The sequence below is a fragment of the Alexandromys fortis genome, unplaced genomic scaffold (assembly GCF_014885135.2).
Source record: "Alexandromys fortis isolate MF-2015 unplaced genomic scaffold, M_Fortis_MF-2015_v1.1 scaffold_281, whole genome shotgun sequence".
In the NCBI taxonomy this organism is placed as follows: domain Eukaryota; kingdom Metazoa; phylum Chordata; class Mammalia; order Rodentia; family Cricetidae; genus Alexandromys; species Alexandromys fortis.
The window spans coordinates 590,634-618,563 of record NW_026068161.1 but is presented as its reverse complement, the minus strand read 5'-3'; positions in this window follow the sequence as shown (position 1 = coordinate 618,563).

The window sequence follows — 27,930 nt, the reverse complement described above, 5'->3', positions numbered from 1 at the left end:
TTTCTCTGGTTAACTCTGGTTAATGTATTGATAAAGATGGACTGAAAGGTAAAATTATCTTCCTTGATCTAAAGGTCCTTATGGAATACTGACCAGCCATTTGTAGGTTCCACAAACTTGTTTGTTTATCACTTGGACAAGTGTACAGTTTTCATGTTGCATCCTCATCTTTTCTACTGCACTTCGGGTATCTTGAGTCCAGCATCTCCAGGAAACCTTATGCCTTGCCCAGCAATGAAACAAGGCTGGTATTTATAAACATATATGATTACAGGGAGAGACTAATGACAAGTGGCATGTGTTTGTGTGTGTGCCAATGAGGAGGCTCTGCATAGGGACTTATCTAACATTCTGACCAATTTCCCCAATCCCATTTTCCAGTTCTCTAATTCCGACAAAGGCATCCTTTGGGGCTTACAAGATACAGTGAGGCACTGTCACCCCCAGATCAGAGGCTGGAAATGCCAATTGCAACAGCTGATCGTGAGCATGCGGCAGATGCCCACAGTTTCCTCCAGTCTGGCTCTGGTATGTCCTCTTCTCCTGTCCTCTCGGGTGCTCAGACCAGCTTTTCCTCTTCCATCAATCAGTCCTGGTTTCAGTCTCCTAGGTCTCGCGTCTACACATCTGTTTGAAGCACTGAAAACCTTGCCAGGCTCCCCATGAAAGCTCTGCGAAAGGAGGGCAATCCCAGGAGTACCATGTCATATCTTCAAAGGAATCGGACAAACAAGACTGTGAAGACCAGGCCATTGAGGCTACTCTGCTCTTTGATCCTGTAAAATAGATCATAAATGGGACTGCTTGAAATCTTTCCCCGGAGGCCCTTCACTGCTGGGTGCTCACGTGACGGTGAAGAAAAGGGGGAGCGGACACAAGTGAAGTGAGAGCCACATCAGGATTCGGAAACCCATCCCCTAGCGGCTATCTTTCTCCCCCTCCCCCACAGAGTGTGAAAAGTATCGAAGAAAATTTCTCCGCCCCTGTGAGGCAAGTGTCTGACAGCCTCTAGAACTCTAACCTAAGTCTCGGGTATTATTGGCACATTCTTTAATTTGTCCTCTGGGATGTATATAATTAACGGTTAGGAAATTTGGGCACTTATCCAGACTCTTTCTTCCCAATGGCAGACGGCAAATATTAAAACTGCACTCGGCATCCGCCGCTGCCGTCAGCTGCCTTGTTCTTTCTCACGTGGATCATGTCCTTCCATGCCACACTTAATTGGGAATTTTAAAAAAGCCTTTCATGCTCTTGTTCACCTCCCTGAGATTTTTTTTTCTTCACCTCCCTTTCTGTTTCTGGAGGGGAGCCTGTGATGAATTCAGTCTTATTCCGCGTCCGCCATCGCTTCCACGCTGGCTACCGCTGTACTATCGCTTGGCACATCGAGATCTTGCATTCAGGGAAGTGTGTGTATGTATATAAGCAGGTAGAAGATTATTTGGAGTTTATTTTTAGAGAGAGCGTGGGACACAGACTCTACCGTACCCACCTTCCTGCAGGCCCACCCTAGACCACCCGCACCGTTCATAAGCTGTTGTAAGCAATACGAGGTAGAACCCCTTACATCGTAGACCCTGATTCTCTCGTCTCCCGTTCCCAGTGGATTTTCTGTAACTCATCAAAGGTGAATGGCAGAAAGTGACTGCAGAGAATGATTGGGCTGATAGCTCTTTATCTGTAGCCATTTTTTATTAAGCCTGACGATGACTAATACACACTGGCATTTCTATTGCTCTGCTGTCCTCAGTTGCCCTGGTCGGAAGGAGTAGGTTGTCTCCCTTTTACAGATGAGGCTGAAAGGACCACACAGCGAGGGCTGTGAGTTGAGAGCCAAATGCAAAGACTTGCATGGAATGTGCATGCGCCATCATCCATAAGATGACATCCTGGAGCAGCTGGCATTTCCAATAATGACCCAGAAGGGATTGTTCTCCTTATTAAGCATAGCAGGGTTGAAACTTAGTTTTCATGTCTCAGGTGTGCAGGATGATGGTTGCTTTTTTTTTTTCTTTTAAGATAACAGGTTTCATCCTGCGCTGAAATTCTCATATCTGACTTTGATAATGGGACGCGTGCATTCAGAATCTGCGAATGTTTTAGAGAGTGGCGTGGGGGAGAACATTTAATAAAGTAACTTCAGCTCTTTTTGTTTAAGATTCCCCGGTGACTACACACAGAAGCATGAGCACACACTATGCACATACATGCACATGGCATGTATAATAATATACTGATGACCTGTGGTTAGCCGTCAGTTTTCCTGGAGATTCAGGATCTTCTGTTTGTATCATCTGCCAATTTCCATGGTGGAAATGTACTCCTGGGGGCTGATTTTGGTTACCGCCCTAATGTTACTGAACGCGAAATCAAGACGAGATGAACAAGGGAAGCTTTGACTTGCGGCCCCGTTAGCATCCTAGACACACATACAAACCTGAACCTCCACAGCAGGGCAGGGCGGTGTTGTTCCTTCAGGGGTTTGTACTCAGTCCTGCCAAAAATGGACTGGGTGCAGCTTTGGCCTAAGAACCTTCGGATCAGCAGATGAATACCATTGTCTGTGGGCAGTGATCTTCCTCTAGCTCACCCCTAGACTTCTTTAAGCCGTCCCCACACCCTTTATCATTCCTGATCTTTTAGCAGTGTCCTCAAAACACCAGCAGACCAATGCCCTATTGAATTTAACACTGACTGCCATTACAGGTAGCTGCGAATCCTGTCATCTCTAGCTTCAAGGGTTTTACCTGCTACAGCCTCACGTTCCCACCCTCTTGTTCCATCAGCTCTTCCCCCTGGATTTCCCTCAATCTGGGAGGCATCTTTAGACTTTCTTCTAAACCATTCCCTTGTGCCATGTCAGTATGAAACCTTCTGGATTTTAAGGTATTCTGAAACCTCGAATCTTACTTTCCCCCAAATTCATGCACATGGAATACACGTCACCAAGCATGTAAATCCACCTGCCATTGGTAATTGTATCCCAGACCTTAAACTCCAGGATTAAAGGTATCAGGAAAATCAAAGTGAGCCCACGTGTACTTGACACCTTACCCAAAACTGTTTCCCAAAATCTCAACATCCTCCCGTGGGTCCTGCCGGCTCCGGGCTCATGGCTGTCCGTTCTCCACTGCCTGATCCATGCTCATTCTGAACTCTTGGAGCTCTGAGATAAGCTTTGTTTTCCTTCTGCAGTGACAAAACTACAGAGTTTTGCATCAATTTCATGCTGGAACACCCAGCCTAGTAAATGACTACTTCCTTCCAAACGGCACCACCTTGCTCCGACTGGATCAATGCTATGGTCTTAATGGGTGCGAGAGGACAGGGCAGCACATTTTACCAGGGTCAGAATCTGTCCCCTTAACATCCCTACAGATGCTCTGCCCTCTCAGCCAATCATTACGACTGCACAGCTCTGAGAGTCACCACTACCCATCGTGTGGCATCCTCTGATAGTTTTTAAAATTTAATTAAGATGTAATTATACCGTATTACCCTTTCTTCCTTCCAACCCTTTCTATGTCCTTCCTCCCTCTCGAATTCATAGTCTCCTTGCTTATTATTACTACCAATGTGTATAAATAGATAACTGTAACCTATTGCGCCTGTTTATTGTTCCCTGTATGTATATGATTTAAGGGCTAACTACTTGGTATTGGAAAACCAATTAGAGAGCTCATGCCCGGGGAAGACAAATTCTCCCTCTCTCGGCAGTTATTCGTTTCTGCTAGTTCTGTGTCTCTTGCTGGGGCTCCATGAGATCTCCTCCTTCTATGGTAACATGTCTGTTGGGATTGTCATTGTTCAGGCTTTGTTTAGGTGGCCACGTAACTGGAGTATCATGGGTGTAGCTTGCCTGTCACTTTTCAGAGTCACAGCTCACAGTGGACTTACTGATCGTCTGTCTCTTACCATCTTTCACCCCCTCTTCTGTGATGTCCCCCAAGCCTTCAGTGCAGAAGATGCATCATAGAGGTGTGAACCAGGGTTGGGCATCCTGCCATCAGTTGATCTCTGCATTTGGACCAGTTGTGGTTTTCTATAATGGTCTCCACCGGCTGCAAAGATAATCTGACTTGAGAAGTGTGGGAGCTACAGTGGCCTGTGGGTTTAAGGATGAGTTTTAGAATTATGATAGTCTGGGAATGTGGCTGTAGCAGGCCCTCCATGAAGACCCATGACCTCACTAGCTCCTGGGAACTTACAGGAGGGAAAGCATACCCAGTACTGGAAATCTAGCCATTGCTACTTTGGGAGAAAGCAGAAGGGATAGTGATTTATTTTAAAGGCATCAAGTGTGTTTTGACTACATATAAATGAAATACTGAGAACCGAGAGTCGACAGGAGGATATCTAGTGGGCATTCTCTCTGCTCATGATCTTGAGCTATCTGATCTGATAGAGGCGGTGCTTCTTCTTGTCTACAGACATGACATCTTAAAATGAAAGAGGGGGGGAAGGGGCAGAAGCTCATTCTTTTGCGTGGTGGTTGGAGATTGGACTGCTGGTTCCCCTCACCCCCAGGCAGAACGGAGGACCATAGTGTATCCGTGAGTGTACCCTAATAAATCCTTGATACCCCTTTAAACAGGCTCTCATGATTTCACCTATGGAAGACTTTACTAATTACAGTCTAAAATGGCCTGAGTTACAGTGACGAGAGGTTGGATGCCTACAGGCAAAAGGAGGTGCACCCTAAAGACCAGCACCCCACATAGCTCTTAGTACCAGAGCCCTATCTCGGTCACCAAAGCCCTCAGTTCACGACCCCAATGTCCTCTATTCTTTGCAAGATTTTTGCTTCTATTGGGCGTGGGAATCTAGACCAGGAAAACCTTGTTTACTTCATCCCTTCAGTTATGAATCTGACAGAGTTAGGATGTGCCTCAGCTACTGCTACACCCTGACCGAAGAAACTTGTAAAAGAAAGCACTTAGCTGGGGGCTTACTTATAGTTTCAGAGATGCGTTCGTGGCTATCCTGGGAGGGGTGCAGCAGCAGGTAGGCAACCATGACCCTGGAGCACTGGCTGTAAGTTAGAGATTACATCTGGTCTGTTAACATTCATCAGAGAGAGAAAGAGAGCAAGATTGAGCTCAGCACGGCTTTTGAAACCTCAAAAGCCCACCCCAAGTGACCACACTTCCTCCAACAAGACCACACCGCCTAATCTTTCCTAAACAGCCCACCATTTAGGAATGAAACAATCAAATACACGAGCCTCTGGGAGCCAATCTCATCCCAACCACCACCGGACACACAGCGTTTGCCAGGCAAATGTACCAAGTAACCACGAAGATGCCGGGACAATTCTACACAATGCATCACTGATTATAAGAACTTAGAAGAAAGCCGTCATCTACGGTAAGGAAAGAAGGGAACTTGGCACTCAGAGTAAGCTCAAGCTAGACCGGGAAGAAACTGGAAGCCCCCCCTCACCTCCAGCCAAAATATCTTCATGTGCCTGGAACTTACACGTTGTCTCTAGATTCAAATAATATCTTCTCTCGTCTCATAGGATCCTGCTCAGTGGCCATAGACATAGAAATGCTACTGCCGTGCTGTAAAATGGAATAGGGATTTCCAATTATTTTATCAGACCGCTGAATAATGTACGACCTGCACAAGCTGGAGCAGAAAGTTGATTATGTCATCGCATGTGTTTGCATTAGTACCCTGGATAAAACATTTTTCCCAGAAGTTTAAATTGAGTGCTCGTTCAAAACGCAAGAATTTTCAACTGCTCGTGTGTTTAAACAATTTTTCACAAGTTGGACCAAACTCAGGAGAAAAATCTCTGAAGGTTCACAGAGCCTGTCTTTCTCCAAGGATGTCGGTAGGGGGAGCTCGTGCTTCGTCCTGGAACCTGGAGTAGAGCTCTGGGAAAACCGCACAGGGAGGAACAGGTCTTAAGTGAAGCTTTCAGTGTGAGAAATAAAACAAAAGGAAAAAAAAAAAAAAAAAGTCCTGAGCTCATATTTCTGCCAAATGTTATCACTTTGGCTCACCATGTTTTGACGGAGAAAATGTGTGCTATCTAGAACAAATCCCTGCCGAACAACCTTACGCTCCTGCCCGGCCTCTAGAATTTCTCCTCTGCCTGTGAAGCTCCATCTCCTAGAGGGCAGCTTGTTTTGCAATCAAAGTACAGATTTTGTCTTGTGTGGGAGAAGCTGTTTTCCCTCACATTCACACGATGACCTGGTGATACTTTTAATCAAATGTGTCTCTCGAGAAAAGCTAGGTGACAGACAGGGAGACCCAGTGAGGCTGGCTAAGTGCGGATGGAGGTTTTGCCTAGGTCAAGCTGCAGGAGAGGAGGTGTTGGGGAGAGCGGGGACACGGCGCGGGGGGGGGGCGTTTCTTGAGTCCAATTGTGGGGAGTGAAGCGGGGTGCAGTGCACTAGCCTTAGATTATTGGAATTGCGCGCATTTGTGTGCACACGAATTTGGATATCTGTGTTCTGATTCAACGATTGGGACCAGCTGGAAAACCACAACAGAGTCAGCCAATTGGACCATTTCTCCCTCTGTCCATAAATAGTACAAGCTCGTCTCAAACATGAGGAAGTTTTTCAAGAAAGAACCCATCATTCTTTCTTCCTCGAGACAGTGAAATAAAAAAAAAAAAAAAGTCGACATTTCCCCTGAAATGGCTTTCTGTGTGATTCTTTTCTGTAAAGGGATCATTTCATAGGTTGTGGATTAAAGGCTCCATGCTTTAATATTTAACTAGGATTAGGACAGAATTACTCAAAATTTCTTCTCTTTATTTCTGAAGCTCATTGGAAAATGAAGTCTGTTCTTTTAAAAATTGTTTGGCAAAATAATAGAGAAAAAAATCCTGCATGTTCTCCCTGATATGGGAAATCTAGTCAACAATATGTGTTTATGTGTAAACAAGTGGGCTTGTGGGTGGGGAATAATACGGACAAGGGAGAGCAGAAGGTTAAATATTAGCCCCAAGGAAGGACTGAGTCCAGGCAACGAGCTATGAAAGGGGATCTAAAGCTAAGCTAAAAAACAAAACCAAACTAGCGAGAGCATACAACCCAGTGCGATGCCCCGCAGCCTCTGCTTTCAATGGTTGCTGTAACTGGAAAGAAAGGGGTTCATTGAGCTGTAGAGTCTTCGGGTCCGGTTATTTTCTTTCTTTTCTTTTTTATTTGCAACTTTTTATAATAAAATTTAAAATAAAAATTTCAAAACGTGGTTAAAAAGAGAGTGTGAAGGGCTATGCCTACTGCCTTCACCGAGTTTTTTTGTTCCATTTCATTTTGGTTTTGGTTGGTTGGTTAGTTGGTTTTCTTTATTTGTTAGTTGTTTGTTTTTGGCCTGCTGGGCATCTCTGCACGCCAGACCCTGCCTGGTGCAGAAGTTAACTGTTGGAGAGTGATGCCATCTTGTGGTCAGACTGGAACTTAAGTCTAAATGTTAAAAAGCAGAACAGCCACTATTTGAAGGGTAAGGGGTTCACACATGCACGGGGAGTGCATTAGTCAGTCTCTCCCTTCCTCCCTTTCTCCCTCCCCCCCCCTTTCTCTTTCTGAAGCCTCACACTGATACAGTGAGGACAGCCTATTGCACGGAGTTAACATTTCCCTCGTCTTCGTCAGAATTGAAGTTTCTCTGCTGAGGGGACGTACTGGCTCTTAAATTGTCACTCTCCATCAAGTATTGAGTGAAGTTAAGACATGTCTTGACAGAGTTTCCGATTGGAGGAAAAGATTCCCGGGAATCTGGGAAGGAGAATGAAGCACACCTGACCCAGGATGGAGATGAGTCAGAAAACCGGCACTTGGGGCAGGTTAATTTTCTAAAATTGAATCCACCTAGAAAGCTTTGAAACGTTACCTCTTCGGATGCTGCAGGGGGCGCTGTTGCCTCATGGTCCACTTGGGTTGGTCTGTGATGGTTTTGCCTTGTTCCTTTTTTTTTTTTTTTTTTATGTCTGAAAAGAGAACCACAGAGTTGGGCTTTGTGAAATGCCCTAAAAACAAAAGGTCTATGAACTAATATTGCAGCTAGCTCTTTTTAGGGCATTATTCCAGGTATGTTTATCTAGAGCAATATCTATCCTCCTAATCTAGACCGGCTTTCTGGAATGGGATCCCTCCAGCAGAAAGCAAATCATATTCTGAACTCTTTGGAGAATGTGTTCTTTCCTTATGCACGACGTGGGCATCTTTCTGGTTTGTTCTTTGCATCATAAGTGAATGAATTTGAAGCTAGACGGCCTGTCTTTGATCAGTAAACAGTATTTTTCATAATAACTCCAAATAAAGAGAGATAAATCTGAGAGTTTATTGTCATTTAAGATATATTCATGGAGAATACAAATGTGCCTTGTCATTTCGGAAAGGTGAGAGAGAGGGATACCTAGGATATAACTCAGGGTCAGATGAAAATCATTAGAATCCCAGCTCAGCGGCTTAGCTGCTGCATACATCTGAATAAATTAAGAAATAATGTGAATTTCTGTCTGCAAAGCTGGAGCAAATATTCCAATCACGAAGGCCTCTGTGTTGATTAGAGGAGATGATGTGAATGAAATATTTGCCAGTTCTTTATTACGAGGAGAAAATAAATCCTCTTCAGTTATTGGATGCTCATTGCCATGTTGGTTCCTAACAGACTGCGGCCCTAGAGGAAGCCCATGCGCCCTTTATCCCCCGCAAGAATCATCGCTGAAAACAAATGGCATTTACTGTTGGACCAAGCTGTGGAAAAGTAGTTTTTTGCTTTCAGTATACAAAACAGGAAATTGGTCTGCAGATTCGATTCAATCCGCCATCAAATTGCTAATAATGTTCATCATAGGACCAAATAACAAACTGAATCCTAAGATCTATACGGAAGCACAGACGATAAGGAACAGCCAGAGTAACCCTTAACGGAAAGCAATACCGGAGCTACCATAGCACACTAACTCAAATCTGACTGTAGAGCCCTAGGATCAGAAACAGCAAGGTACGGGCACAGACACACATGTGAGGCACTGAAATAAAACAGAAGGCCCAGAAACAAGCCTGCACAGCTACACCCACCCAATTCTGAAAAAGATGTCAAAAGCACACATTACATAAAGGACAGCTTCGCTATTATATGTGCTGGGGTAACTGGATTTCACAGGAGAACAATGGAACTAATCCACATCTCTCACGCAGCACACAAATCAGCTCCACAGTAGATCAAAGGACTGAATTTAAGACTTGAAACTTTGAAGCTGATAGAAGAAAATATAGGTGAGACACTCCCAAACCAGGGAACAGGCAAAGACTTTTTAAACAGGAACCCAACAGCAGAGGGAGCAATCCCAAGGCTTGACAAAGGGGTTTATAGGAAACTAAGGAAGATTCCACACAGCAAAGGAAGCATTTGCTCAAGTGAAGAATCAGTCTATATGTCTTCTAACTTACATGTCAAATATGGTATTAATACCCAGGGTTTAAAAAGAACTGCAGGATGTGGACAGCAAAACCCACATCATCCAGTCTCTTTTCTGATGCTTAAAGTCAAAGTGGAATTTAGTAAAAATCTAATTTTTTGTGGATTCTTTACTGTTTATTTTGGATTACTTGTAAAAACTGGCTTGGCCACTTCATAGTTTAGACTTTTAAGCAAGTGTCTAATCTCAGTTGAGTGTTTGAATTTGAGTCTGCTTGCCCAGCTACTTGTTTTCCACCTCAACTCCATTTCAACCCTTTCCCCACCTCAACAATATTCTAATGTGCTCTCAGCAAATTTTAATAAGACCCCCATGTTTTAGGATCCCTCAAAGACTGCATAAAAGCTGCTCCAAAATTCTTAGCAGAAGGGAAGGTAGCTGCTGTCTGGCTCATGCTGCACCAAGGGCCTCAACAACACATACAAGATGGTCACATATTCATCTTGTGTTGCCTGAATCTTTCATTAAAGCTAGACTGGTATTGACTGTAACTCCTGATCTCACTAATGGGTCTCCAACTGTAACTCCTGATCTCACCGATGGGCCTCCAACTGTAACACCTGAGTTACTCTGGGTATACTTCGTGCACCACTGCATGGCTCGTTAGCCAGGCACGGGCCTGGAGATTGAAAGAACACACAAGAGACCTGGGTCTTTCGAAAGGAGATCAGCCAAACGCCATTCAAATTTAGGGAAATCCTTAAATACCTATCTGCTGCACAATGGAATACCCGCTCCTGACAAGTGGGAAATTACCACGCCCAAGGTGGAGTCAACAGTGGCCCTACAGCTAACCACCAGGGGTGCAGAGGGAGCACAGGAACAAACAGGATGTTTAGCTGGCTGGCCAGAAACTGTCTTCAAGATGAAACCCGGAAGCAGGGGTAGACTCATGGGCACTACAATTGACCATCTGACAGATGGCAAGAGATTCACCTAACAGTGGGTCATTAATTTCAAGTTTTAGAAGTAATAGTATAATCGGTGAAGAAATATTTACAGAAAAATATTTGCCTGTTTACAATAAAAATAATATTGTAATTTCTACTACAGTTAGTCAAACTTCGTGTGTATATGTGTGTGCAGTACACATTAGTGTCAGCATGTGTATACACGCTGTGGATGGGAATAGAAGGGAGAATTAAGTCTCTGGTACAATGCCTGGCAACTCTAAGATTTAATATTTTTAATATTTCATAAATGCAGACATGAAAGCTCAGAGAATAAAGTTTACACTGTTTTTATAAAAACAAGATTGGATCTATCTAAACTCAGGTAGAATCTTAGAGATTCTTTTTCATTCTTTTGAAAAAAACACTTGCATAAAAGACTATCAACGGAATACCTTTAAAATGTATATAAAGAGCTACCAGCCAAGTTTGTTTTCCTTTTGGCATGGTTTAGGTATCAAAGTGACTGTGGCCTTGTTAAAAAGAACTGGGCAATGTTCCTTCTGTTTGTTCCTTTTGAGGAATAATTTGAGGAGTTTTTGAGTGAACCTTTGTTTGAAGTCTGATAGAGTTCTGCACTCAAACCACCTGCCCCTGGGCTTTTTATGGTTGAGAGATTTTTAATGTCTGCTTCCATTTCACTAAGGATTATAGATTTGTTTAAATTGCTTGCCTGATCTTGACTTAACTTTGGTAGGTAGTATGTATTGAGAAAAACAACTGTTTCTTTTAGATTTCTAGTTTGATGGAGTACATATTGTTAAAGCATGGTCTCTCCTCAATATCTGTTGTTATGTTCCCTGTAGGAGGTCCTTCTGTCTATGTGTTGCTTTCATTGGCTAATAAAGAAACTGCTTTGGGCCTATAGGAGAGCTTTAGGGGAACAGAGCTAGGCAGGGAAAACTAAACAGAGGGTTGGGAGGAAGAAGGCAGAAGGAGATGCTCTGGAACGGCCGCCAGAATAAGATGTGCTGAAACTTTGCTGGTAGGCCACAACCTCGTGGTGATATACAGATTGATAGAAATGGGTTAAGATGTAGGAGTTAGCCAATAAGAAGCTAAAGCTAATGGACCAAGCAGTGATTTAAATAATACAGTTTCTGTGTGGTTCTTTCAGGGCAAAGCTAGCCAGGTGGCCGGGACAAACAAGTGGACCCTCCTCCATAAATTGGCACCCAACCCTTTCATCTCTAATTTTGTTAATTTAGATATGCTCTGTCTGCCTTTCAGTTACTCTGGATGAGGGTTTATTGATCACTGATTTTCTAAAAGAATCAACTTTTTAATTAATACTTTGTATTACATTGTTCTATGAGCATTTGACATTGTTCTATCTCGAAACTTTCTCTCTAGATAACTTCTATGTTAATCTCAAAACTCTTCCTCTATCTCTGTTTATTTTAAATTTATTCAGGATTTTCCTTTTCTGTTTTCTATTGTTTCTATTTCTGAATCTAAAAGTTAAGGTCTAGTTAATTCCTTTTTTTTCTGTACAGAAGAAATTTTTTAATCAATCTGAATGCTAAATAAAAATATATTTTGAGGTCATAATAACCTTGGAAAGTACTCTACATAACCTCTCTGTTGGGAAGGTGTCATGTCCATCAATAAATCAAAGACCAATAAAATCAGGCTTTCTTTTTCATACCTAACATTTTTATAACTTAGTAGACTTTGCCCATTTCTATCACCCCAAATAAAAATACAAAAAACAAAATGATGAAGATTATAAAAAAGAGCAACAGTTCAAAATTCTCTTTTGTTGATGAGGGAAAAATAGGAAGATACATGGTCCATGGAAGTTAGGTATCTTACACAGTCCCTAGAAGCTGGAGATCTCCTGGAGCATTTACTCTAAAACCCTCTATATGGGAATAGATAAATTTGATTTTTGAGGCTCTTATTCACTTTGGTGGTGGATTTCCTCATCCATCGCTCTTTTTGATGTAGCCTCCGCATTTTTATATAATAAAACTTTTGAAAACAATGATTTATTCTTTAAGCTTTCACTCAAGTATATAGTTTATGTTGAACATATTCTGTTTCCCACCCACTTGTCCTCATTTGTCTTCTCTTTATTCCTCTGTTAGTGTTATTCCTCTTTCTTCTGTTAGACACTTTGAGATCACACACACATTCACACACACACACACACACACACACACCTCTTTTGTTGGCCACCAATGCTATCTCCATACTTTACCTGCTGTGAATTGTACTGCCTCAGTGACACATTGACTTGGAGCCTTTGGCTATTTACCCAGGTGTAAGATATATTCTGAATTTTTGAAGAATCTCCACACTAACTTGCATTGTGACTGGCTGGCGTCGCCTCCCCACCAGCAATATGTAAGGGTCCCTTTTGCCCCATCACTGTTAAGATTTGTTCTTGCTTTCTTAATGACTGATGATCTGATGAGGGTGAAATGGCATCTCAATGCATTTCTCTGACTGACCATTCATCTTTTACAAACTCTTCATTCTTCTCATTAGCCCCTTTATTGATTGGTCATTTGATTTCTTATAGGGTTTAGTGCATATTCCAGATATTCTTTGTCAGATGGCTACAGGACATTTCTTTACTTGGTTAAGCTTTTTAATGCCACGAGATCCCATTTGTCAGTTGTTGCCATGATTTCCTGAGACTGGGTTCCATTCAGAAAGCCTGCGCATCTACCCACATCTTGATGTGTTTCCCCTCCTTCTTCCTGTAACACTTTCTGGTCTTACAGTAAGCCCCCGATTCATCTGGAGCTGGTTTTTGTACAGGGTGAAAGACCGACATTGTCCAGCTCCCTTTGTTGAAGACGCTGTCCCTTCTCCAATATATATTTTCAAGTTTCATCATCTTTGTCCACTTGGAAGCCAGTGTTGGATAGCTTGGCTCCGCTCCGTGACAGTTTTGAAGTTTAACAGATATTCACAGAGTGACTAGACACCGCTTGGGATTTCCTAGCAGCAACCTTGGCAGCTTCTTTCTAAACATTTCCAGCTCACTTCCATATGAGAATAATCAAAGTTTTCCTCTAGGTAAAATTCTCAACTGTCTTAGTTCTTTGTCCCCTTAACGCTTTACTCTCTTCTTGTGAGATGAGAAATCACTTCCCAGGTATCCCACACACAAGATGGACCAAAAGCAGAGCCCATTTAACTGGTCTTTTTCCCACTCAGAGTTATCTGGTCTAACTGAGACTCACATTAAGTCTTTTATATGTAAGATCTTTGTAAGCTTGGAATCTCAGTTGATATCCTGACTCCATCAGTTCTTCCAGACCTGGAAGGGCCTTGCTCTCTATTCGTATTATTCGCTTACACATCTGTTATCTTCTTTAGAAACGGTCTTTAAAGATGTGGTGGGGGCTCCTGAAATGAGATTTATCCTGGATTTTTTTTCAGGTGTATCTTGAGTGCAATCACACATATTTCGTTAAGAGAAAGAAGCAGAACATGATTTGATATCATACAAGAGACAAAGACATAGATTGCTTTTGTCCATAAAGAATGGTCTCCCCTGCTGGGCAGTGGTGCTGCCTGACTTTAATCACTCAGGAGGCAGAGGCAGGTGGATGTCTGTGAGTTTGAGGCCAGCCTGATCTACAGAGTGAGTTCCAGGACAGCCAGGACTACACAGTGAAACCCTGTCTCGAAAAAACAAACAAACAAACCAACAACAAAAAGGTGCCCCCTTCAAGCATATAGAGAAATTTTGCCAAGCGAACCTAAGAAAACTCTCCAGATATTCGGTCTATCATGTACTTTATTACCTGCCACCTAGTGCTATTAAACCAAACCATAACACGTTTTAGTTTTTTCTTTTGGTTATGGCAAAGAATCAAAGAATCGGTTTCTCTATTCAAGATAATGGTAACAACTCATGCTAATTGAGTCACGTAGGTGTTGTGGTAAGCAATAGGGCCTCACTGGCACTTTGTGCCACCAATTGCTTTGGCAATAACCTGAGTTTTTTTTTTTTGGGGGGGGTGTTCCCATGGGACTTTAGTTAAAAACGCTTCTATTTTGTCTTCAGTCACTAATCTTCTTTTTCCCTGTCTTGTATTCTACTGGCAAAGTTTGCTTTTTGAGTTTCCTGTTCAAGTTCCTAAATTTGTCATTTCTTATTTTCCTTCAGTTTGTGGGGTTTTTTTTGGGGGGGGGTTATATTTTTTTTACTTACAAGCCTTGAACTGTTTAATTCATTTCATTCCACTGTTTGATTGTTTTTTTTTCCCATAGACTTCATTAAAGGTTGTGTTGATTTCCTCTTTAAAGACATCTAACATATTCATAAAGGTTATTTTGAAGTCTGCTTATGGTGCTTCAGCGATATTGGATCTCTCGGGATCTGCTGTAGCAGGATTGCTGGGTTTTAGTGGAGACATATTGTCCTAGCATTACTGATATGGCTTTTGCACTGGCGTCTAGGCATCTGAGTTTGGGATGATTCTTGGTGCTGATATTTAGCCTTGTTTTGTTGGGTGTGTGTTCAGTTCTTTCCGTTGCCATTTCTGGTTTTTAGAAGAATGTGGTGACACTGGTTTTCTGATAGTGAATTCTTCTGAGATGCTGCCAGGTATGGCCACCTAAGGTTACAGGTAGAATGTGTTTCTTGGTATTGGGAGCTGCCACCTCCAGATGGAGATGGGCTAAGGGGGCTGGGCTAAGGAGACCCACAGTAAGGAGGAAAGCAGGGTGTGCCACCAAGATTAGGGGCCAGAGAGAGGAGAGGCCACAGCACGTACTCTGCTACAGATCTGGGCATGAGACTGGGGACTGGATTTGAAGTAGAGGAAAGAGAGTGAAGGTCTGGAGATTGCCTACCTGCTTCCCTGGCCAGTGTGGCCAGCGGATTCCCAGGGAGTGCCTGCAGAAGTTGACAGTTACTTTTTATTTCCTTATTTTCCTGCACATTTTAACAGGTTACAACTTGTAGGACCCTGTTAAGCAGGAGTAGTAGGAACCAATGTCCTTCCTAGTTCTTGTTTTCATTCCCTCAGGATTCTTTAAAGACCAGAGGCAATGTTAGTCCAGTTTGTTCACAGTATCTCGTGTCTGAGCAAGGATGTTTCTCCTATTCCAACCTACCCAAAATTATCATCACAAATGCCAGCGTTTTTAAAAATATTTTATACAGGTTGAAGTTATCATTATTTTGTTGTTGTTGTTTTGTTTGTTTCTTTACTGTTGGGTTGTTTTTTTTGACTTTTAGTTTGTAACATGGTAAATGTTTTAGTTTAGTTTCTGTTGTTATGATAAAACACTGACCAAATACAATCCAGGAAGGAAAGGGCTGAGCTTACAGGTCACAACCCACCATCAAGGGGAACTAAGGCAGGAACTCAAGATAGAAACTGAAGCAGAGACCATGGATGAACTCTGCTTGCTGGCTTGTTCTTCATGGAGTGCTCAGCCAGTTTTCTTCACACCTCCAAGGGCCACCTACCCAAGGTGACACTGCCAACAATGATCTGGGTACTCATTCATCCATCACTCATCAAGAAAATGTCCCCACGGGCATGCCCACAGACCTGTCTGATGGAGGCGACTGCTCAGTCTCAAGTTCCCTCAGCTCAGGTGGATCTAGTGTATGTCCAGCTGGCAAAAACTGATTAGCACAGCAAATTATATGGAGTGATATTTTTTAAATACTGTACCACACTGGAATTAGTATATTCTTTTACTTCCCCTGCGTGTTCAATTTTCTTGTGTCACTATATGTAAGAAACATTTCACAGAGGCAACAGGTTGTTTTATTCTGGTTTTCTTTGGCATCTTTTTTCATATATACATGAAACTATATTTTCATAATATTATATATGTGAATATATATATACATATATATGTATATTCTCCTCTTGGAATACTTTGGTACAGTTTCACTTTGTCTTCTCTTTTGCCTGATTTGATAAAATCACTTGTTTTTGTAGTTATTGGTTTGGGGTTTACTAGATACAATTTTATCGTCTCGGAGTCTGTGCAGAGGGTGGCCCCTGATACCTGTATTGCAAACTTTCTGTAGTGTTTTTCAAACTCTCTCTCCAGTGCTTTGTGCTCTGCTTAATACGCATTCTCTCTCTCTCTCTCTCTCTCTCTCTCTCTCTCTCTCTCTCTCTCTCTTTCTCTCTGTGTGTGTGTGTGTACCTAGCTACTTGCCACTATGTTGAGACAGTAGTTATTTTAGCCTTGTATTTTCACTCATGCAATCCCATAGTCATCTTTTCTTCAGTTTGGATATTTTCAGAATTCTATTTCCTAACAGTCTTTTTTTCCCCTTGAAAGATCTTATTGTACCTTTCTATTGTTTGAAGTGTATTGCTGATAAATCTTTGCAGCTTTGGTATGTATCATGAAGTCTTTATTCCGCATTCAGACTTGAAAAGTGTTTTCCCTGGGAATAGAATTTTGACTTGAAACTTCCCAGTCTTTGAAGATGTTACTCCTCTCCTAGGAAGTGTCCCCCCTGCTGCTCAAAATTCTCTCTTTTTAAAGTTTTTCTTAATCACGTATGTGAATCATATTCTTATCATGTGCCTGGGAATAGATTTATTTGCTTAAAAGTCATAGAGATTCCTGCCTCTGTGAATTCTAGGATTTTCATGAAATTTGGAGAAAGTTAGTATTATTCTGTCATTTTTTTTTGAACACTCCATGTCCAGGAGCTCCAATCACATCTACACTGGCCATCCTAATGTTTTTTACAGCCCACATTGGCTTTCCCCCATCATCTGTCTTGCTTTAAACTTTAGATGGTTTCAATTTCTGTGTTTATTAATATTGTCCTTATACTGGTAACCTGATATTTGTACTACTCTTAATTTCAGACACTTTATTTTTGATTTCTAGAAGTTTATATATTTTTTATATCTTTCATGCGTCTGCTTTACTTCTCGTGATGTATTCTGTCATTTAGAACCGCAGATATAATCCATATGCATTTTTTAATACTCCTGTCTAATGTAGCTCTCATCTAATGTATTTTCACTGTTCTTGGGTTCTCCCCATGGTGACCATTCCAGCCTGGTTCTTGGACTGTCTCATAATATTTTAGAATTCTGGATGCTCCGCATTTCACTATGCTTGCTGATAGTTCGGTGTAACTTTTAGATTATTGATCTGTCTTCTAGCAAAGTGAGGTTGTTTGGACGAGGGCTGATGTCTTCATTTTCAAGCATTCATTTTTTTTTAAAGGTGAGATAAGAACAGGCTTTAGTCACAAGCTGATTCGGCCCTAGTCCTGGAGTGGTGCCTTTTGAAATAGTAAAATGATTTCACGTGAGCTAAATGGTTTTTTTTTTTTCCATATCTAGACAGTAAGAGTTGACAGCAGTCCGTGCTCCATGTGAAGCTTTTGTGATATTATTTTTGTCCCTACCTGATGATTCCTTGATTTTCACGTGTGTGTGTGTGTATCGGAGCGTGCACACGCATGTGTGTCCAATGCAGTGTGCAGTGGTGGGCATGAGAAGAACATTGCAAATCTTTTTTTTTCTTTTTTTGGGGGGGGTCCAATTTCTTTTATTTATTTATTTATTATTAAAGATTTCTGTATCTTCCTGCCACCGCCTCCCATTTCCCTCCCCCTCCCCCAATAAAGTCCCCCTCTCTCGTCAGCCCAAAGAGCAATCAGGGTTCCCTGCCCTGTGGGAAGTCCAAGGACCACCCACCTCCATCCAGGTCTAGTAAGGTGAGCATCCAAACTGCCTAGGCTCCCACAAAGCCAGTACATGCAGTAGGATCAAAAACCCATTGCCATTGTTCTTGAGTTCTCAGTAGTCTTCATTGTCCGCTATGTTCAGCGAGTCCGGTTTTATCCCAGGCTTTTTCAGACCCAGGCCAGCTGGCCTTGGTGAGTTCCCGATAGAACATCCCCATTGTCTCAGTGTGTGGTTGCCCCCCTCGCGGTCCTGAGTTCCTTGCTCGTGCTCGCTCGCTCGTGATTTGGACCTTGAGATTTCTAGGGCACTGCACCTGGTGGACCCTTCTCTCTGTGGAGCAATCTTATCTGTGCTTTCTTATTTAATTTAGGACCACTGTGAAATGCCCACAGTCTGAAATCTGCTTTACTATATCAAGGAGACCCTGGGGCGCTGCTTGCATTTGGCCTGCTGTTGTCCAGCATGAATACCTTCCAAGCACTAAGATGGGAGGTCACTAGACTCCTTGTTCTTGTCTGTCTTTTTTTTTTTATTCTTCTGCATTTCTTTTTCTTTGATTTCTGAAGAGCCTTATTTTGTGCACTCTTCTGTTGTTAGCTTTTTCACAAGGTGATGGGGTCAGTCCTTTCCTTCCCCCTCAGTCATAAAAAAAAACGTGGAGTTTGGAAGTAGGACGTGGGTATGGCTCTTTTGAGCATCATGGCAGATTGGTAATCACTCCCTACAGAAAGCTCCCCAGAATCATAGTATACAATAGAATTCTAGCCTGCACCCTATACATGAAATTGCAGCAAATACTTAAAAGTCCAATTATCCACTTCCAGTTGCTCTTGCTGAAGGGTGTGTCCTACTTGAACTTTTCATGCACACTGTAATGCTTCATACGTTTGTTCATATTTTGCAGTGCGAAATCGCCTTTGCTCGGCTTGAATTGGGCTGATTGCCAGCCCATTGCTTGGATCACTGCCTAGCTCAATTTAGCTGTAAATGTAACTAAAATAATGGTTTCACACATGGTTATTTTGGACATTATAATCTAAGCAGATACAGTCTGCTGCAGGCTAAGTATTCCAATGGTCACCATTCACCATAAAATGTCAGCGTGGTCATGCTTTATAGCGATGACCCTCGTACACATAATTGAATTTTTCTGGCGTTGGGAAATGGAGCACATCTGCAAAGAACAGCTGGCAACTTCTCTGATTAATCTAGGCGTAAATACAGCTGTACCAGTGAATAAGCATTTAAAAGAAAGAAAGTCCCAAAACAAACAAACAAAATAAAAACAAAACAGAGCTAAGGCCAAAGGTCAATATCGAAATTCCTGTTCATTAACTCATTTATTTACCCAACATGTTGAGTTAGGCAGTAACGTATAGGTCAAATCTAACAGAGGACATATGCAAAATGGTACTTAGCCTGTTAATGTCTTGCTTTCCATAAAACAAATAGAATTTTGAAGCAAATAGCTTGTGATGTTCCTTTCCTTAGAATTGTCTCTAGCTCTTGATAGCCGCAGCTAGGGCTTTGCCTGCTCAGTCTTTAAATAGAATAATGATCCAGATAGAGAGACAGGAGAGTTCCCTGAGCTCTGAGTTTCCAAAACTAAATTATAAGGAAAACAACAAGAACAAAGTTCCCCTGGTGACACTAGAAAAGGGCCCCGAGAAAGAGTCAGAAACTGGATATTTTGAGTACACACTTGGGTTTCTGGGAAAGAGAGGCGTTGCATTTTATCACACTCCTTGTCTGCTGCCAGAGGGAAAGGGCATCTATGTGAAAGACATTGATGCTTTCTCCCTTGTAAGATGCAGAAAAGGGAAGACTTTGTTTGAAGCTGAAACGCGGATTTCCAAACAGATCGAAGTCCGGAAGTATTTATTGCTGTCTACCCCAACAGGTTCTCCAGGATTCAGACTAATTTTTGCTTATATGAGACCAGATCCTGTTTCTGCTTCCTTTAGCTGAAAATAATTATGGGTTTCCATAAAAGGGTGGAATGACCCTGGACCCTTGCTGACGTGGAGCTCAGCACATCTGAGAAATGCTGATCACTTCAACAGAGAATCATAGAAATAACAACCGAAGAACAGGCGCATTCAGGTTCTCCCTCCCAACCCTTTTCACAGTCCTTAGTTCGAAAAACTTTCAAAACTCGAACAAAGCTCTCAAGGAAGGATAAACTATAAATGGATGGAAAGATGCTTTCTTCTTCTTCTACTCAGCAAAATAGTGGATTCATAATACATGTTTAATATTCTCATAAAATATTAAATTCTCTTATTGCACACCTGAATTTGGATATTAAAATTTATACCAAGAGTGTAGGGAAACGTTCTGTGATACAGTTACACTTAATAATGTCTGGGTACATGTCTAATATCTGTACTTCAAAAGATGTTGATTCAATAAATCTTGGGGCAAGATGCCATTCAAATAGAACTCACAGAAAGGGTATAGGATAACAGAGCCTGTCCTCAATTTCAGGTTCAACTGATATGCACCAAGACTCAATTACCAAAACTGGCCATTATTGTCTTACCGCTGTCTTCTTACTAAGTAGGATTTAGATGTTCTAGACTTGGCTCAGCATGGCTTTGCTTGGTGACTCTACAGATCAGCGTGGGCCGACCTGTCTTATTCCTCCGGCTTTGGCCATTAGGTTAACAAACAAGTATTTTTTTATGGTAGTTATGAAGGGGTAATGGGAAAATAGAAACAGATGATACGTTTTATGACTAACTTTCAAGATGGTCCATTATACTTTTACCTACCATCATTTGTCCAAGCAAGTCATGTCAAGTGCAAGCAGGAGGTAGGCAAAGGCACTCTGAGCAAAACAGTGGGGGCAGGTAAAGAACTGAGTCTTGCTATTCAATGGACCATGGCAGAAGAGAACATTTCCATTTTATTTTATTTTTGCGTTACAGCTGTGTATGCATTAGTTACTGTTACTGTGATAAAACACATTGGTCAAAAACAACTTATGAAAGAAGGGTTTATTTTGGCATTTCAGAGCTGAAAGTCCATCATGGCAGGGGTGCGTGGCAGCCAGCAGCAGGTAGGGAAACAGGATAAGGAAGCCGAGCAGTCCTGTGTTTCATGTCAAGTACAAAGTAGACAGAACAAACTGGAAGTGGTGCAGAGGCTTTACACTGTGAATGACTACCTCCAGAGATGTACTTCCTTCTTTAGATGTACCTCCTAAACCTTTCCAAATACTACAACCAACGGGGAACCATGTCTCCAAAGGCCTGAGCCAACGGGGAACATTTCTCGCTCAGATTACCTCAAACTGATAGGCAGGCATATGCTTTTCATGTTACATATCTGTCTACAAAAATGATATACAGTTTGTGTTTTTTCTTTCCCTGATATGTGTCAAATGAGGTTCCATGAGGCCAAGTAACCTGTTCATTGTGTACAGATAATGTGAGATTAAGATTTTACCATGTCAAAATCGAAATTTATGCCTTGAAAGACTATACTGTTGGCTAGGTCTCAATTTTCTTTCTTTCTTTTTTAAATTGATTTTATTGAGCTCTACATATTCTTTTCTCTCCTCCCTGCCTCTCTCCTCCCCTTCAACCCTCTCCCATGGTCCCCATGCTCCCAGTTTACTCAGGAGATCTTGTCTTTTTCTATTTCCCATGTAGATTAGATCCATGTATGTCTCTCTTAGGTCCTCATTGTTGTCTAGGTTCTCTGGGATTGTGATTTGTAGGCTGGCTTTTTTTTTTTTTTTGCTTTATGTTCAAAAACCACTTATAAGTGAGTACATACGATAATTGTCTTTCTGGGTCTGGGTTACCTCACTAAATATGATGTTTTTTAGCTCCATCCATTTGCCTGCAAATTTCAAGATGTCGATGTTCAATAAACTCCCCTTTTCCTAAATGACCTTGGCTGCAGATGGTTAGATAGCTTTGAGGTCCTCCCTCGTCTTGTTTCACAGTCTCACTTCCTTTCTGACTTGCTAGTTAATTCAATCACTCTTCCTTGATTCCTCTTAGGAGGTAACACCGTGATTGACACCATCTGGAAAACATTTATCCAAGTCTTCGGTGACAAGTCTTCGGAATGGGAGCTGAAAAGGAGACACTCCAGAGGCGCTGCATCTGTGAAAGTGATAAATGACCGGTCTACTTCTCTGCCAGGAGCTCTCCCTGGAGGTTGGGGAGCAGCACCTTCCCTGATGTGCTGCCAGCTGTGTTACCTGCCACATGTTCCATAGAGCGTGTGCCCTCCAAATGGAGGGAAGAGATGGAACCACCAAACCCACATAAAAAGCTCTCAACCGCATCTCTTTCCCTCCCATTGTCTCAAGTGCCTTCCCCCTGGTTGATCATGCATCATACGTTTAGAAGCCCAGATCCCAACAGCTGGAGATAAAACTCCCAGTTTAGTGGAGAAAAACATGTTGACGCTTTTAATTGGTCCCCCAAGAGGAACTCAAGGAACAATTTAGTGGTTGATAGATTTGAGGCTTCCAATTTAGCAGAGCTGAGAAGCATATGCGAAAAAAATAAACACATTAAAATTGTGGCTAATTACTAGAAAGTTAATTTTATTTCATCTGGGATAGGGTATTCAAGTGAAAATTGTTTTGGTTTTAAATACATTCATGTTGAAGGTGATGGGTGTGTTCCCTGGCAAGTACAAGCATCTGAATCTTAACCGAGCTGTCCTTACCAATAGTCTTGAAATCCCCAAGGGTCCTGAGTCCACAGTCTTGGATCTGTGAAATCTCCATGCCCAGATCTACAACTTTATTGCTAAACTGAAAAAGATCTGGGGAGATGCAGGAACTCTGTGAACAAAACCTCTGGTCATCAAAGACACATGAGAACGTCAAGGCTGGGCACCTACCATTGTCAGCCACTGGTACAATAGCACACTGTAAAAAAGCAAGTATTTATTATTTATTATTCATAAAGGTGTGAGTGTGTTGCCTTTACACCCCATTTTCAAGTCAACTAGGCCCCATCCTGCTTCAGGTTAAAGGTCAGTTACATATCCTGACTCAGTGTCAAAGGTCAAGTCATGCTATTCTTATGGACAAAGCAGAGGAACAACAGAAATGGATGAAACCTGGTGTAGTTTTAGAAGTACCATCTTGGAAGAGGTCAATGGTCCCTCTTGCTCACACTCTTTTAAACAGAGAAAATGGTATGCCTCCCTGTGGGATAGATGACAATATCATGCCACCACAATCAACAATCCAAATCCCTTAGAACATTTCTGGCACTTAGTGAACACCATGTTAGTACTAGCTATTATTGTACTATTAGAATCACACTTCTAGGAAGGTATAGCTTGTGTTCTTCTGTCTTGTGTCATCTTTAAACTCTAATTTATTTCTTTGAGTAAAAATGTTCCTTCAATATTACTATTTATAAGGTTAATCATGGGTTTCAAAAGTATCTTTTTCCAAACACTGAAGGACTTTCTAAGACCAAAGTTTCTCAAATTGTTCCACAAAATAGAATGTGAAAAAAAATACACCAAACTTATTTGACAAAATGACAGTAACTCTGGTATGCAAAACCAGATAATCACACAGAAATAACAGGAAATATTACCAACCAATCCCCCTGATAAATATAGATGTAAATCTAAATCCCAAACATAATATTTACAAACTAAATTCAAGATCACATTGAGAAGATCATATCCCACGACCAAATTGATTTTTTCCAGGGAAGCAAGGTTGGTTCAACAAACCCAAAGCAATACATGTACCAGAACATAATAATAGATGTATAGATAGAAATTGCATGATCATCTCAACAGACAGAGAAAAGCATTTGACAAAGGTCAACATACCCTTAAGATAAAAGTCCTGAAGAAACCAGGAGCACAAAGAACATACCTTAACATTCACCTGCAGAATTAGAATAGTGAAATTGATTCATATCTCACTCACCTGTACAAAAATAAACCAAATTAGATTAGAGACCATGACTTAAAATCACTAAATGGATAAAGGAAAATAGGAAAGACACTTCAGGAAATAGGCACAGACAATAAATTTCCCAATAGAACCTCAACAGCACAGGGAACAGCCACAAGAATTGACAAATGATATTATATGATAATATTTCTCTATTAACTATCAGCAGATTACACAGTCATCATTATGGGAGGAAATATTTGCCATCATCACCAAAAGGGGTAATATATAGGGTCTATAAAGATCTATAAAAATTAAACATCAGAAAGCAATTCTTCATCCAGTTGGTCTGTGGGTCTGTCTGTGGAGAACAGTCTTCATTGTTAACTGATGGAGGAAGACTCAAACTCTGCAGGCAGCACCATCCCCCAAGAAGCTGTAAAGAAAAGTGAAATAAGCAGGAACATGGAAGGAACCAGAAAACATTATTTTAAGCAAGGTAACTCAGGCTCAGAAAAACAACTCTTATACTTTCTCTTTCCTATGCAAATCCTGTTCTCTAGCTGTGTGTGTGTGTGTGTGTGTGTGTGTGTGTGTGTGTGTGTGTTTATGATAATATATTTAAAATATAGCTGGGCAGGGAGAGATTGGGTGGGAGAGTCAGAGTAGAGAACACTGGGGAAAAGAAGGGTGAAGTCTCAGAAGTTGAGAGCAAGAGGCAGAGGAAACACACACCTTACTGAGATCAGGTGCTGAGCCACGTGGTAGAACAAAGATTAAAAAATATGGGTTAATTTAAACTGTAAGAGTTAGTTAGTAATAAACCTAAGCTATCCACTGAGCATTTATAATTAATATTAAATGTCTGTGTGCCTATTTGGGGAGCTGGGTGGCAGGACACAAAACTGCCTACCACAATCCCTCCAGCCAAGGTTCGGGGATCAAGTCTGAAGAGGAGTTAGAGAGAATACTGTGAGCCAGAGCCAATGGATGACTGCAAGGGCAGTGTTTTCTGGACACTGCAGGGCATCTGCATGTAGTAACTCTCTGTAGCTGTTTGTAGCATAGACAAGCTCTGTGCAAGCTTAAACCAGATCAAATCTCAGTGGAGATGTGGACACAAAGTCTCACTCCTAGCTGAGGAGCGGTTGATAGCTGCTAGGGAAGAAAGGCTTCATTTTCTTTAAGAAGGTAGCCCTAATAAGTTCACTATACTCCAGAGGAAGGTCACACATTATAATATATGTTCATAATATGATACTTAGAGATTTAGGTTTTTTTTTTTAAAAAAAAGGAAGATATAAAATCATGTGGGTAGGGAAGGGGGGTTGGATCTGGGAGAAGTTGATGAAAGAATAACATGGCCAAAACTTGTATGAAATTCTCAAAGAACTAATAAAAAATTATTAAAGGACTAGTGAGATGGCTCAGCAATTAAGAGAGTGTATTGCTCTAGCAGAGAACCCACGTTCAGTTCCTAACACCCACATCAGCACCCAAGTTAAATTTCTAGGCTTTGGAGACACAAAATAATTAGATTAAATACATTTGTTAGAGTATCTCAAAATTATTGATGAACAATTGAAAAAATTATACTAAAAATGCAGAGGTTTTTATTGGAAGTGATAAATTAGGTAAGTAACAAGAGATGCTCTAGAAATGCAGAACAGGGCATTCATGAAAGCCAGTAGATACAAATCATAGGACTTATAGAAAACTCCTTAAAAGAACCATTGCTCCGGGCCTTGAATGATGAGTTCATAGAGAAAGGAAGACTCCCAAGAATTTTGGACTCATTTTTCCTGTGCTATGTGACTAGCCTTGGGGTTTAGCATGATAGTATGTTTGGGTATTCATAATTTATATACATTCCTGCAGAGCTAATTCTGAATTCCACAGAGTTTTCTTTGTAGTTGACCCAATACTGTGTGCCACTGGGTATTAAATTAATGCGTTCTGGCCATTAAGATGCCTGTGGAAACTACAGTTTTCTGAAGTAAGTGTGTATGGGGGGATGGGGTGGGGGAGTGGGTGTGTGCATGCAAGTGCATGTGTGTGTGTGTTGTGTGTTGCGCCCTTAGAACTTTGTATTGAGAGACAGAAAAGTCTTTCAAATTTTTGGAAGCTGAATTTCTCCGTTTTTCACATTAGTTGGGATTATAGCAGCGTGATACTGTTTCTCGTGTTTACAGAGGTTCTTATGCTCCGTCCCAATATGCCTTCCCCATCCTTGGGGAGACTTCCAGTAGGCTAGAACTGTGAGTGGGAAGTCCTTTTCTGTGCCATGTGCAGACAGCCGCTCATTTACCATTCTGTCCTACTCCAGCTTGCAAAAGCAGGGCTCCTCTGAAATGCACTCTCAAAGAGCAGCTAAGTGAATGGTGTTTAAAATGGTGATGGAGATGTCACAAGACGGAAGCTAGGCTTTGCGCTCAATTCGCATGCTTATAAAGCAGCTCCTGGGGATGCTTACAATGCCCACACTGCCTCTTGCTGCCAGCACTCCCCATACCTAATAGACCAGAGCAGAACTACCTTGTTGAGTCCAACAGCTGTGGCTCACCCTCAGAGGCAGGCCTGTGACAGAGCTGACAGTTTCTCAGTCTTAAATTCAGCGCTCATGATGTGACCTCCTTTATGTTCTGGTCCAGTGACTTCAAACCAAAGGCAAGTGCTCATCTTTCATGCTTTGAGAAGAAACTCTTGAGACCCACCTCAGCAAAATTTAGTCGTGTACATTTTTCCTAAATGCTAGAAAAATCTCAACCTGTGGCAACATGTGCTCATCCCTGCTTGAGGGCAAGTTGAGAGTTAAGGTGATGGATCTAAATTGAAAAAAATATATATATTGGCTGTGATTTGCTGGGAGCATTTAAAAACAAAACACAGCAAAATGCACTCTAAACTCAAGGGGGAAGACAGGCGCAAAGTCCCCTAATTCCAACAATCTTGTCTTCATTTATTTTCACGTTCAACAAATATTTATTAAACACTAACAATGGTCTACACCACGCATTACAAATAAGTTCCACCTTGTATGCCAACTCTGATCAACCGTAGGTTTCTCTCTGCCGCAGTCCCAATGCACATGTGGGCTCAGCTGGAAGGCGCCAGGAATGATCAGCCGCCTGGCCTGTCTAGGAAGGATTAAATAGCAATGACAGCGAACACGCCAGGTATTTGGTATAGTCCTGCTATAGTCTCTGGAGATAAGGCAATAACGCGGATACAAATATAGTTTTTAAGGAACTAAATTCCCCGGCAGCAAGAATCCGTGGGGGTTTATTTTACCTCAGCTTACGGTCCCTTTACAGGAGATGTCGTCCTGCCATTCAAACCATCCCTGCTCCATGCACTTGGTGTGTTTTTCCCCCGGTGATTTCATCCGGAACTGCAGCAATTGCAGCTGGCCGTAGCTCACCCCCTTGTTAATGCACAAGACTAATTCATCTCCTGCCCAGAGGAATTGGAACTGACATTACAAAGAAAAATTGCCCCCCAACTTAAGAAAAGTCCGTCCTGGACCAATCTCAGAAAGTTCAGCTCCCTACAGAATGATACAATTTGACATCCCAATTACAGCAGCCAGGAGGAGAGTCGGGATGAAAGGAAGGGACTCACATTTCAGGCAGTAAAGGAAAACCATTTAGTTGGCTTGCATACAGATGAAAGAGACCTCGGCCCCTGGAGCTAATTATTCACGGCATTAATTCAGGATGTGAGAGACATAGGATGCACCTTTGTAAAACTGCCCCAAGATAGTCAATTGAAGCTGATTAGTAAAAGCAAAGCTGGTAGGAAGGGCTGACGAGTGTGTGCAGGGAATCGTGATTCATGGTGTCTTGTCTAATTTCCCGAAGAATTGCTAGCATGTGCATTCTATAAAAATCGATTCATCATTGGAAGCCAGATGCACCCTTTATTGAACCTGGCCCTTCCTTATTAAATATAGAGATTAAGACCAGGAATAAGGAAATAATG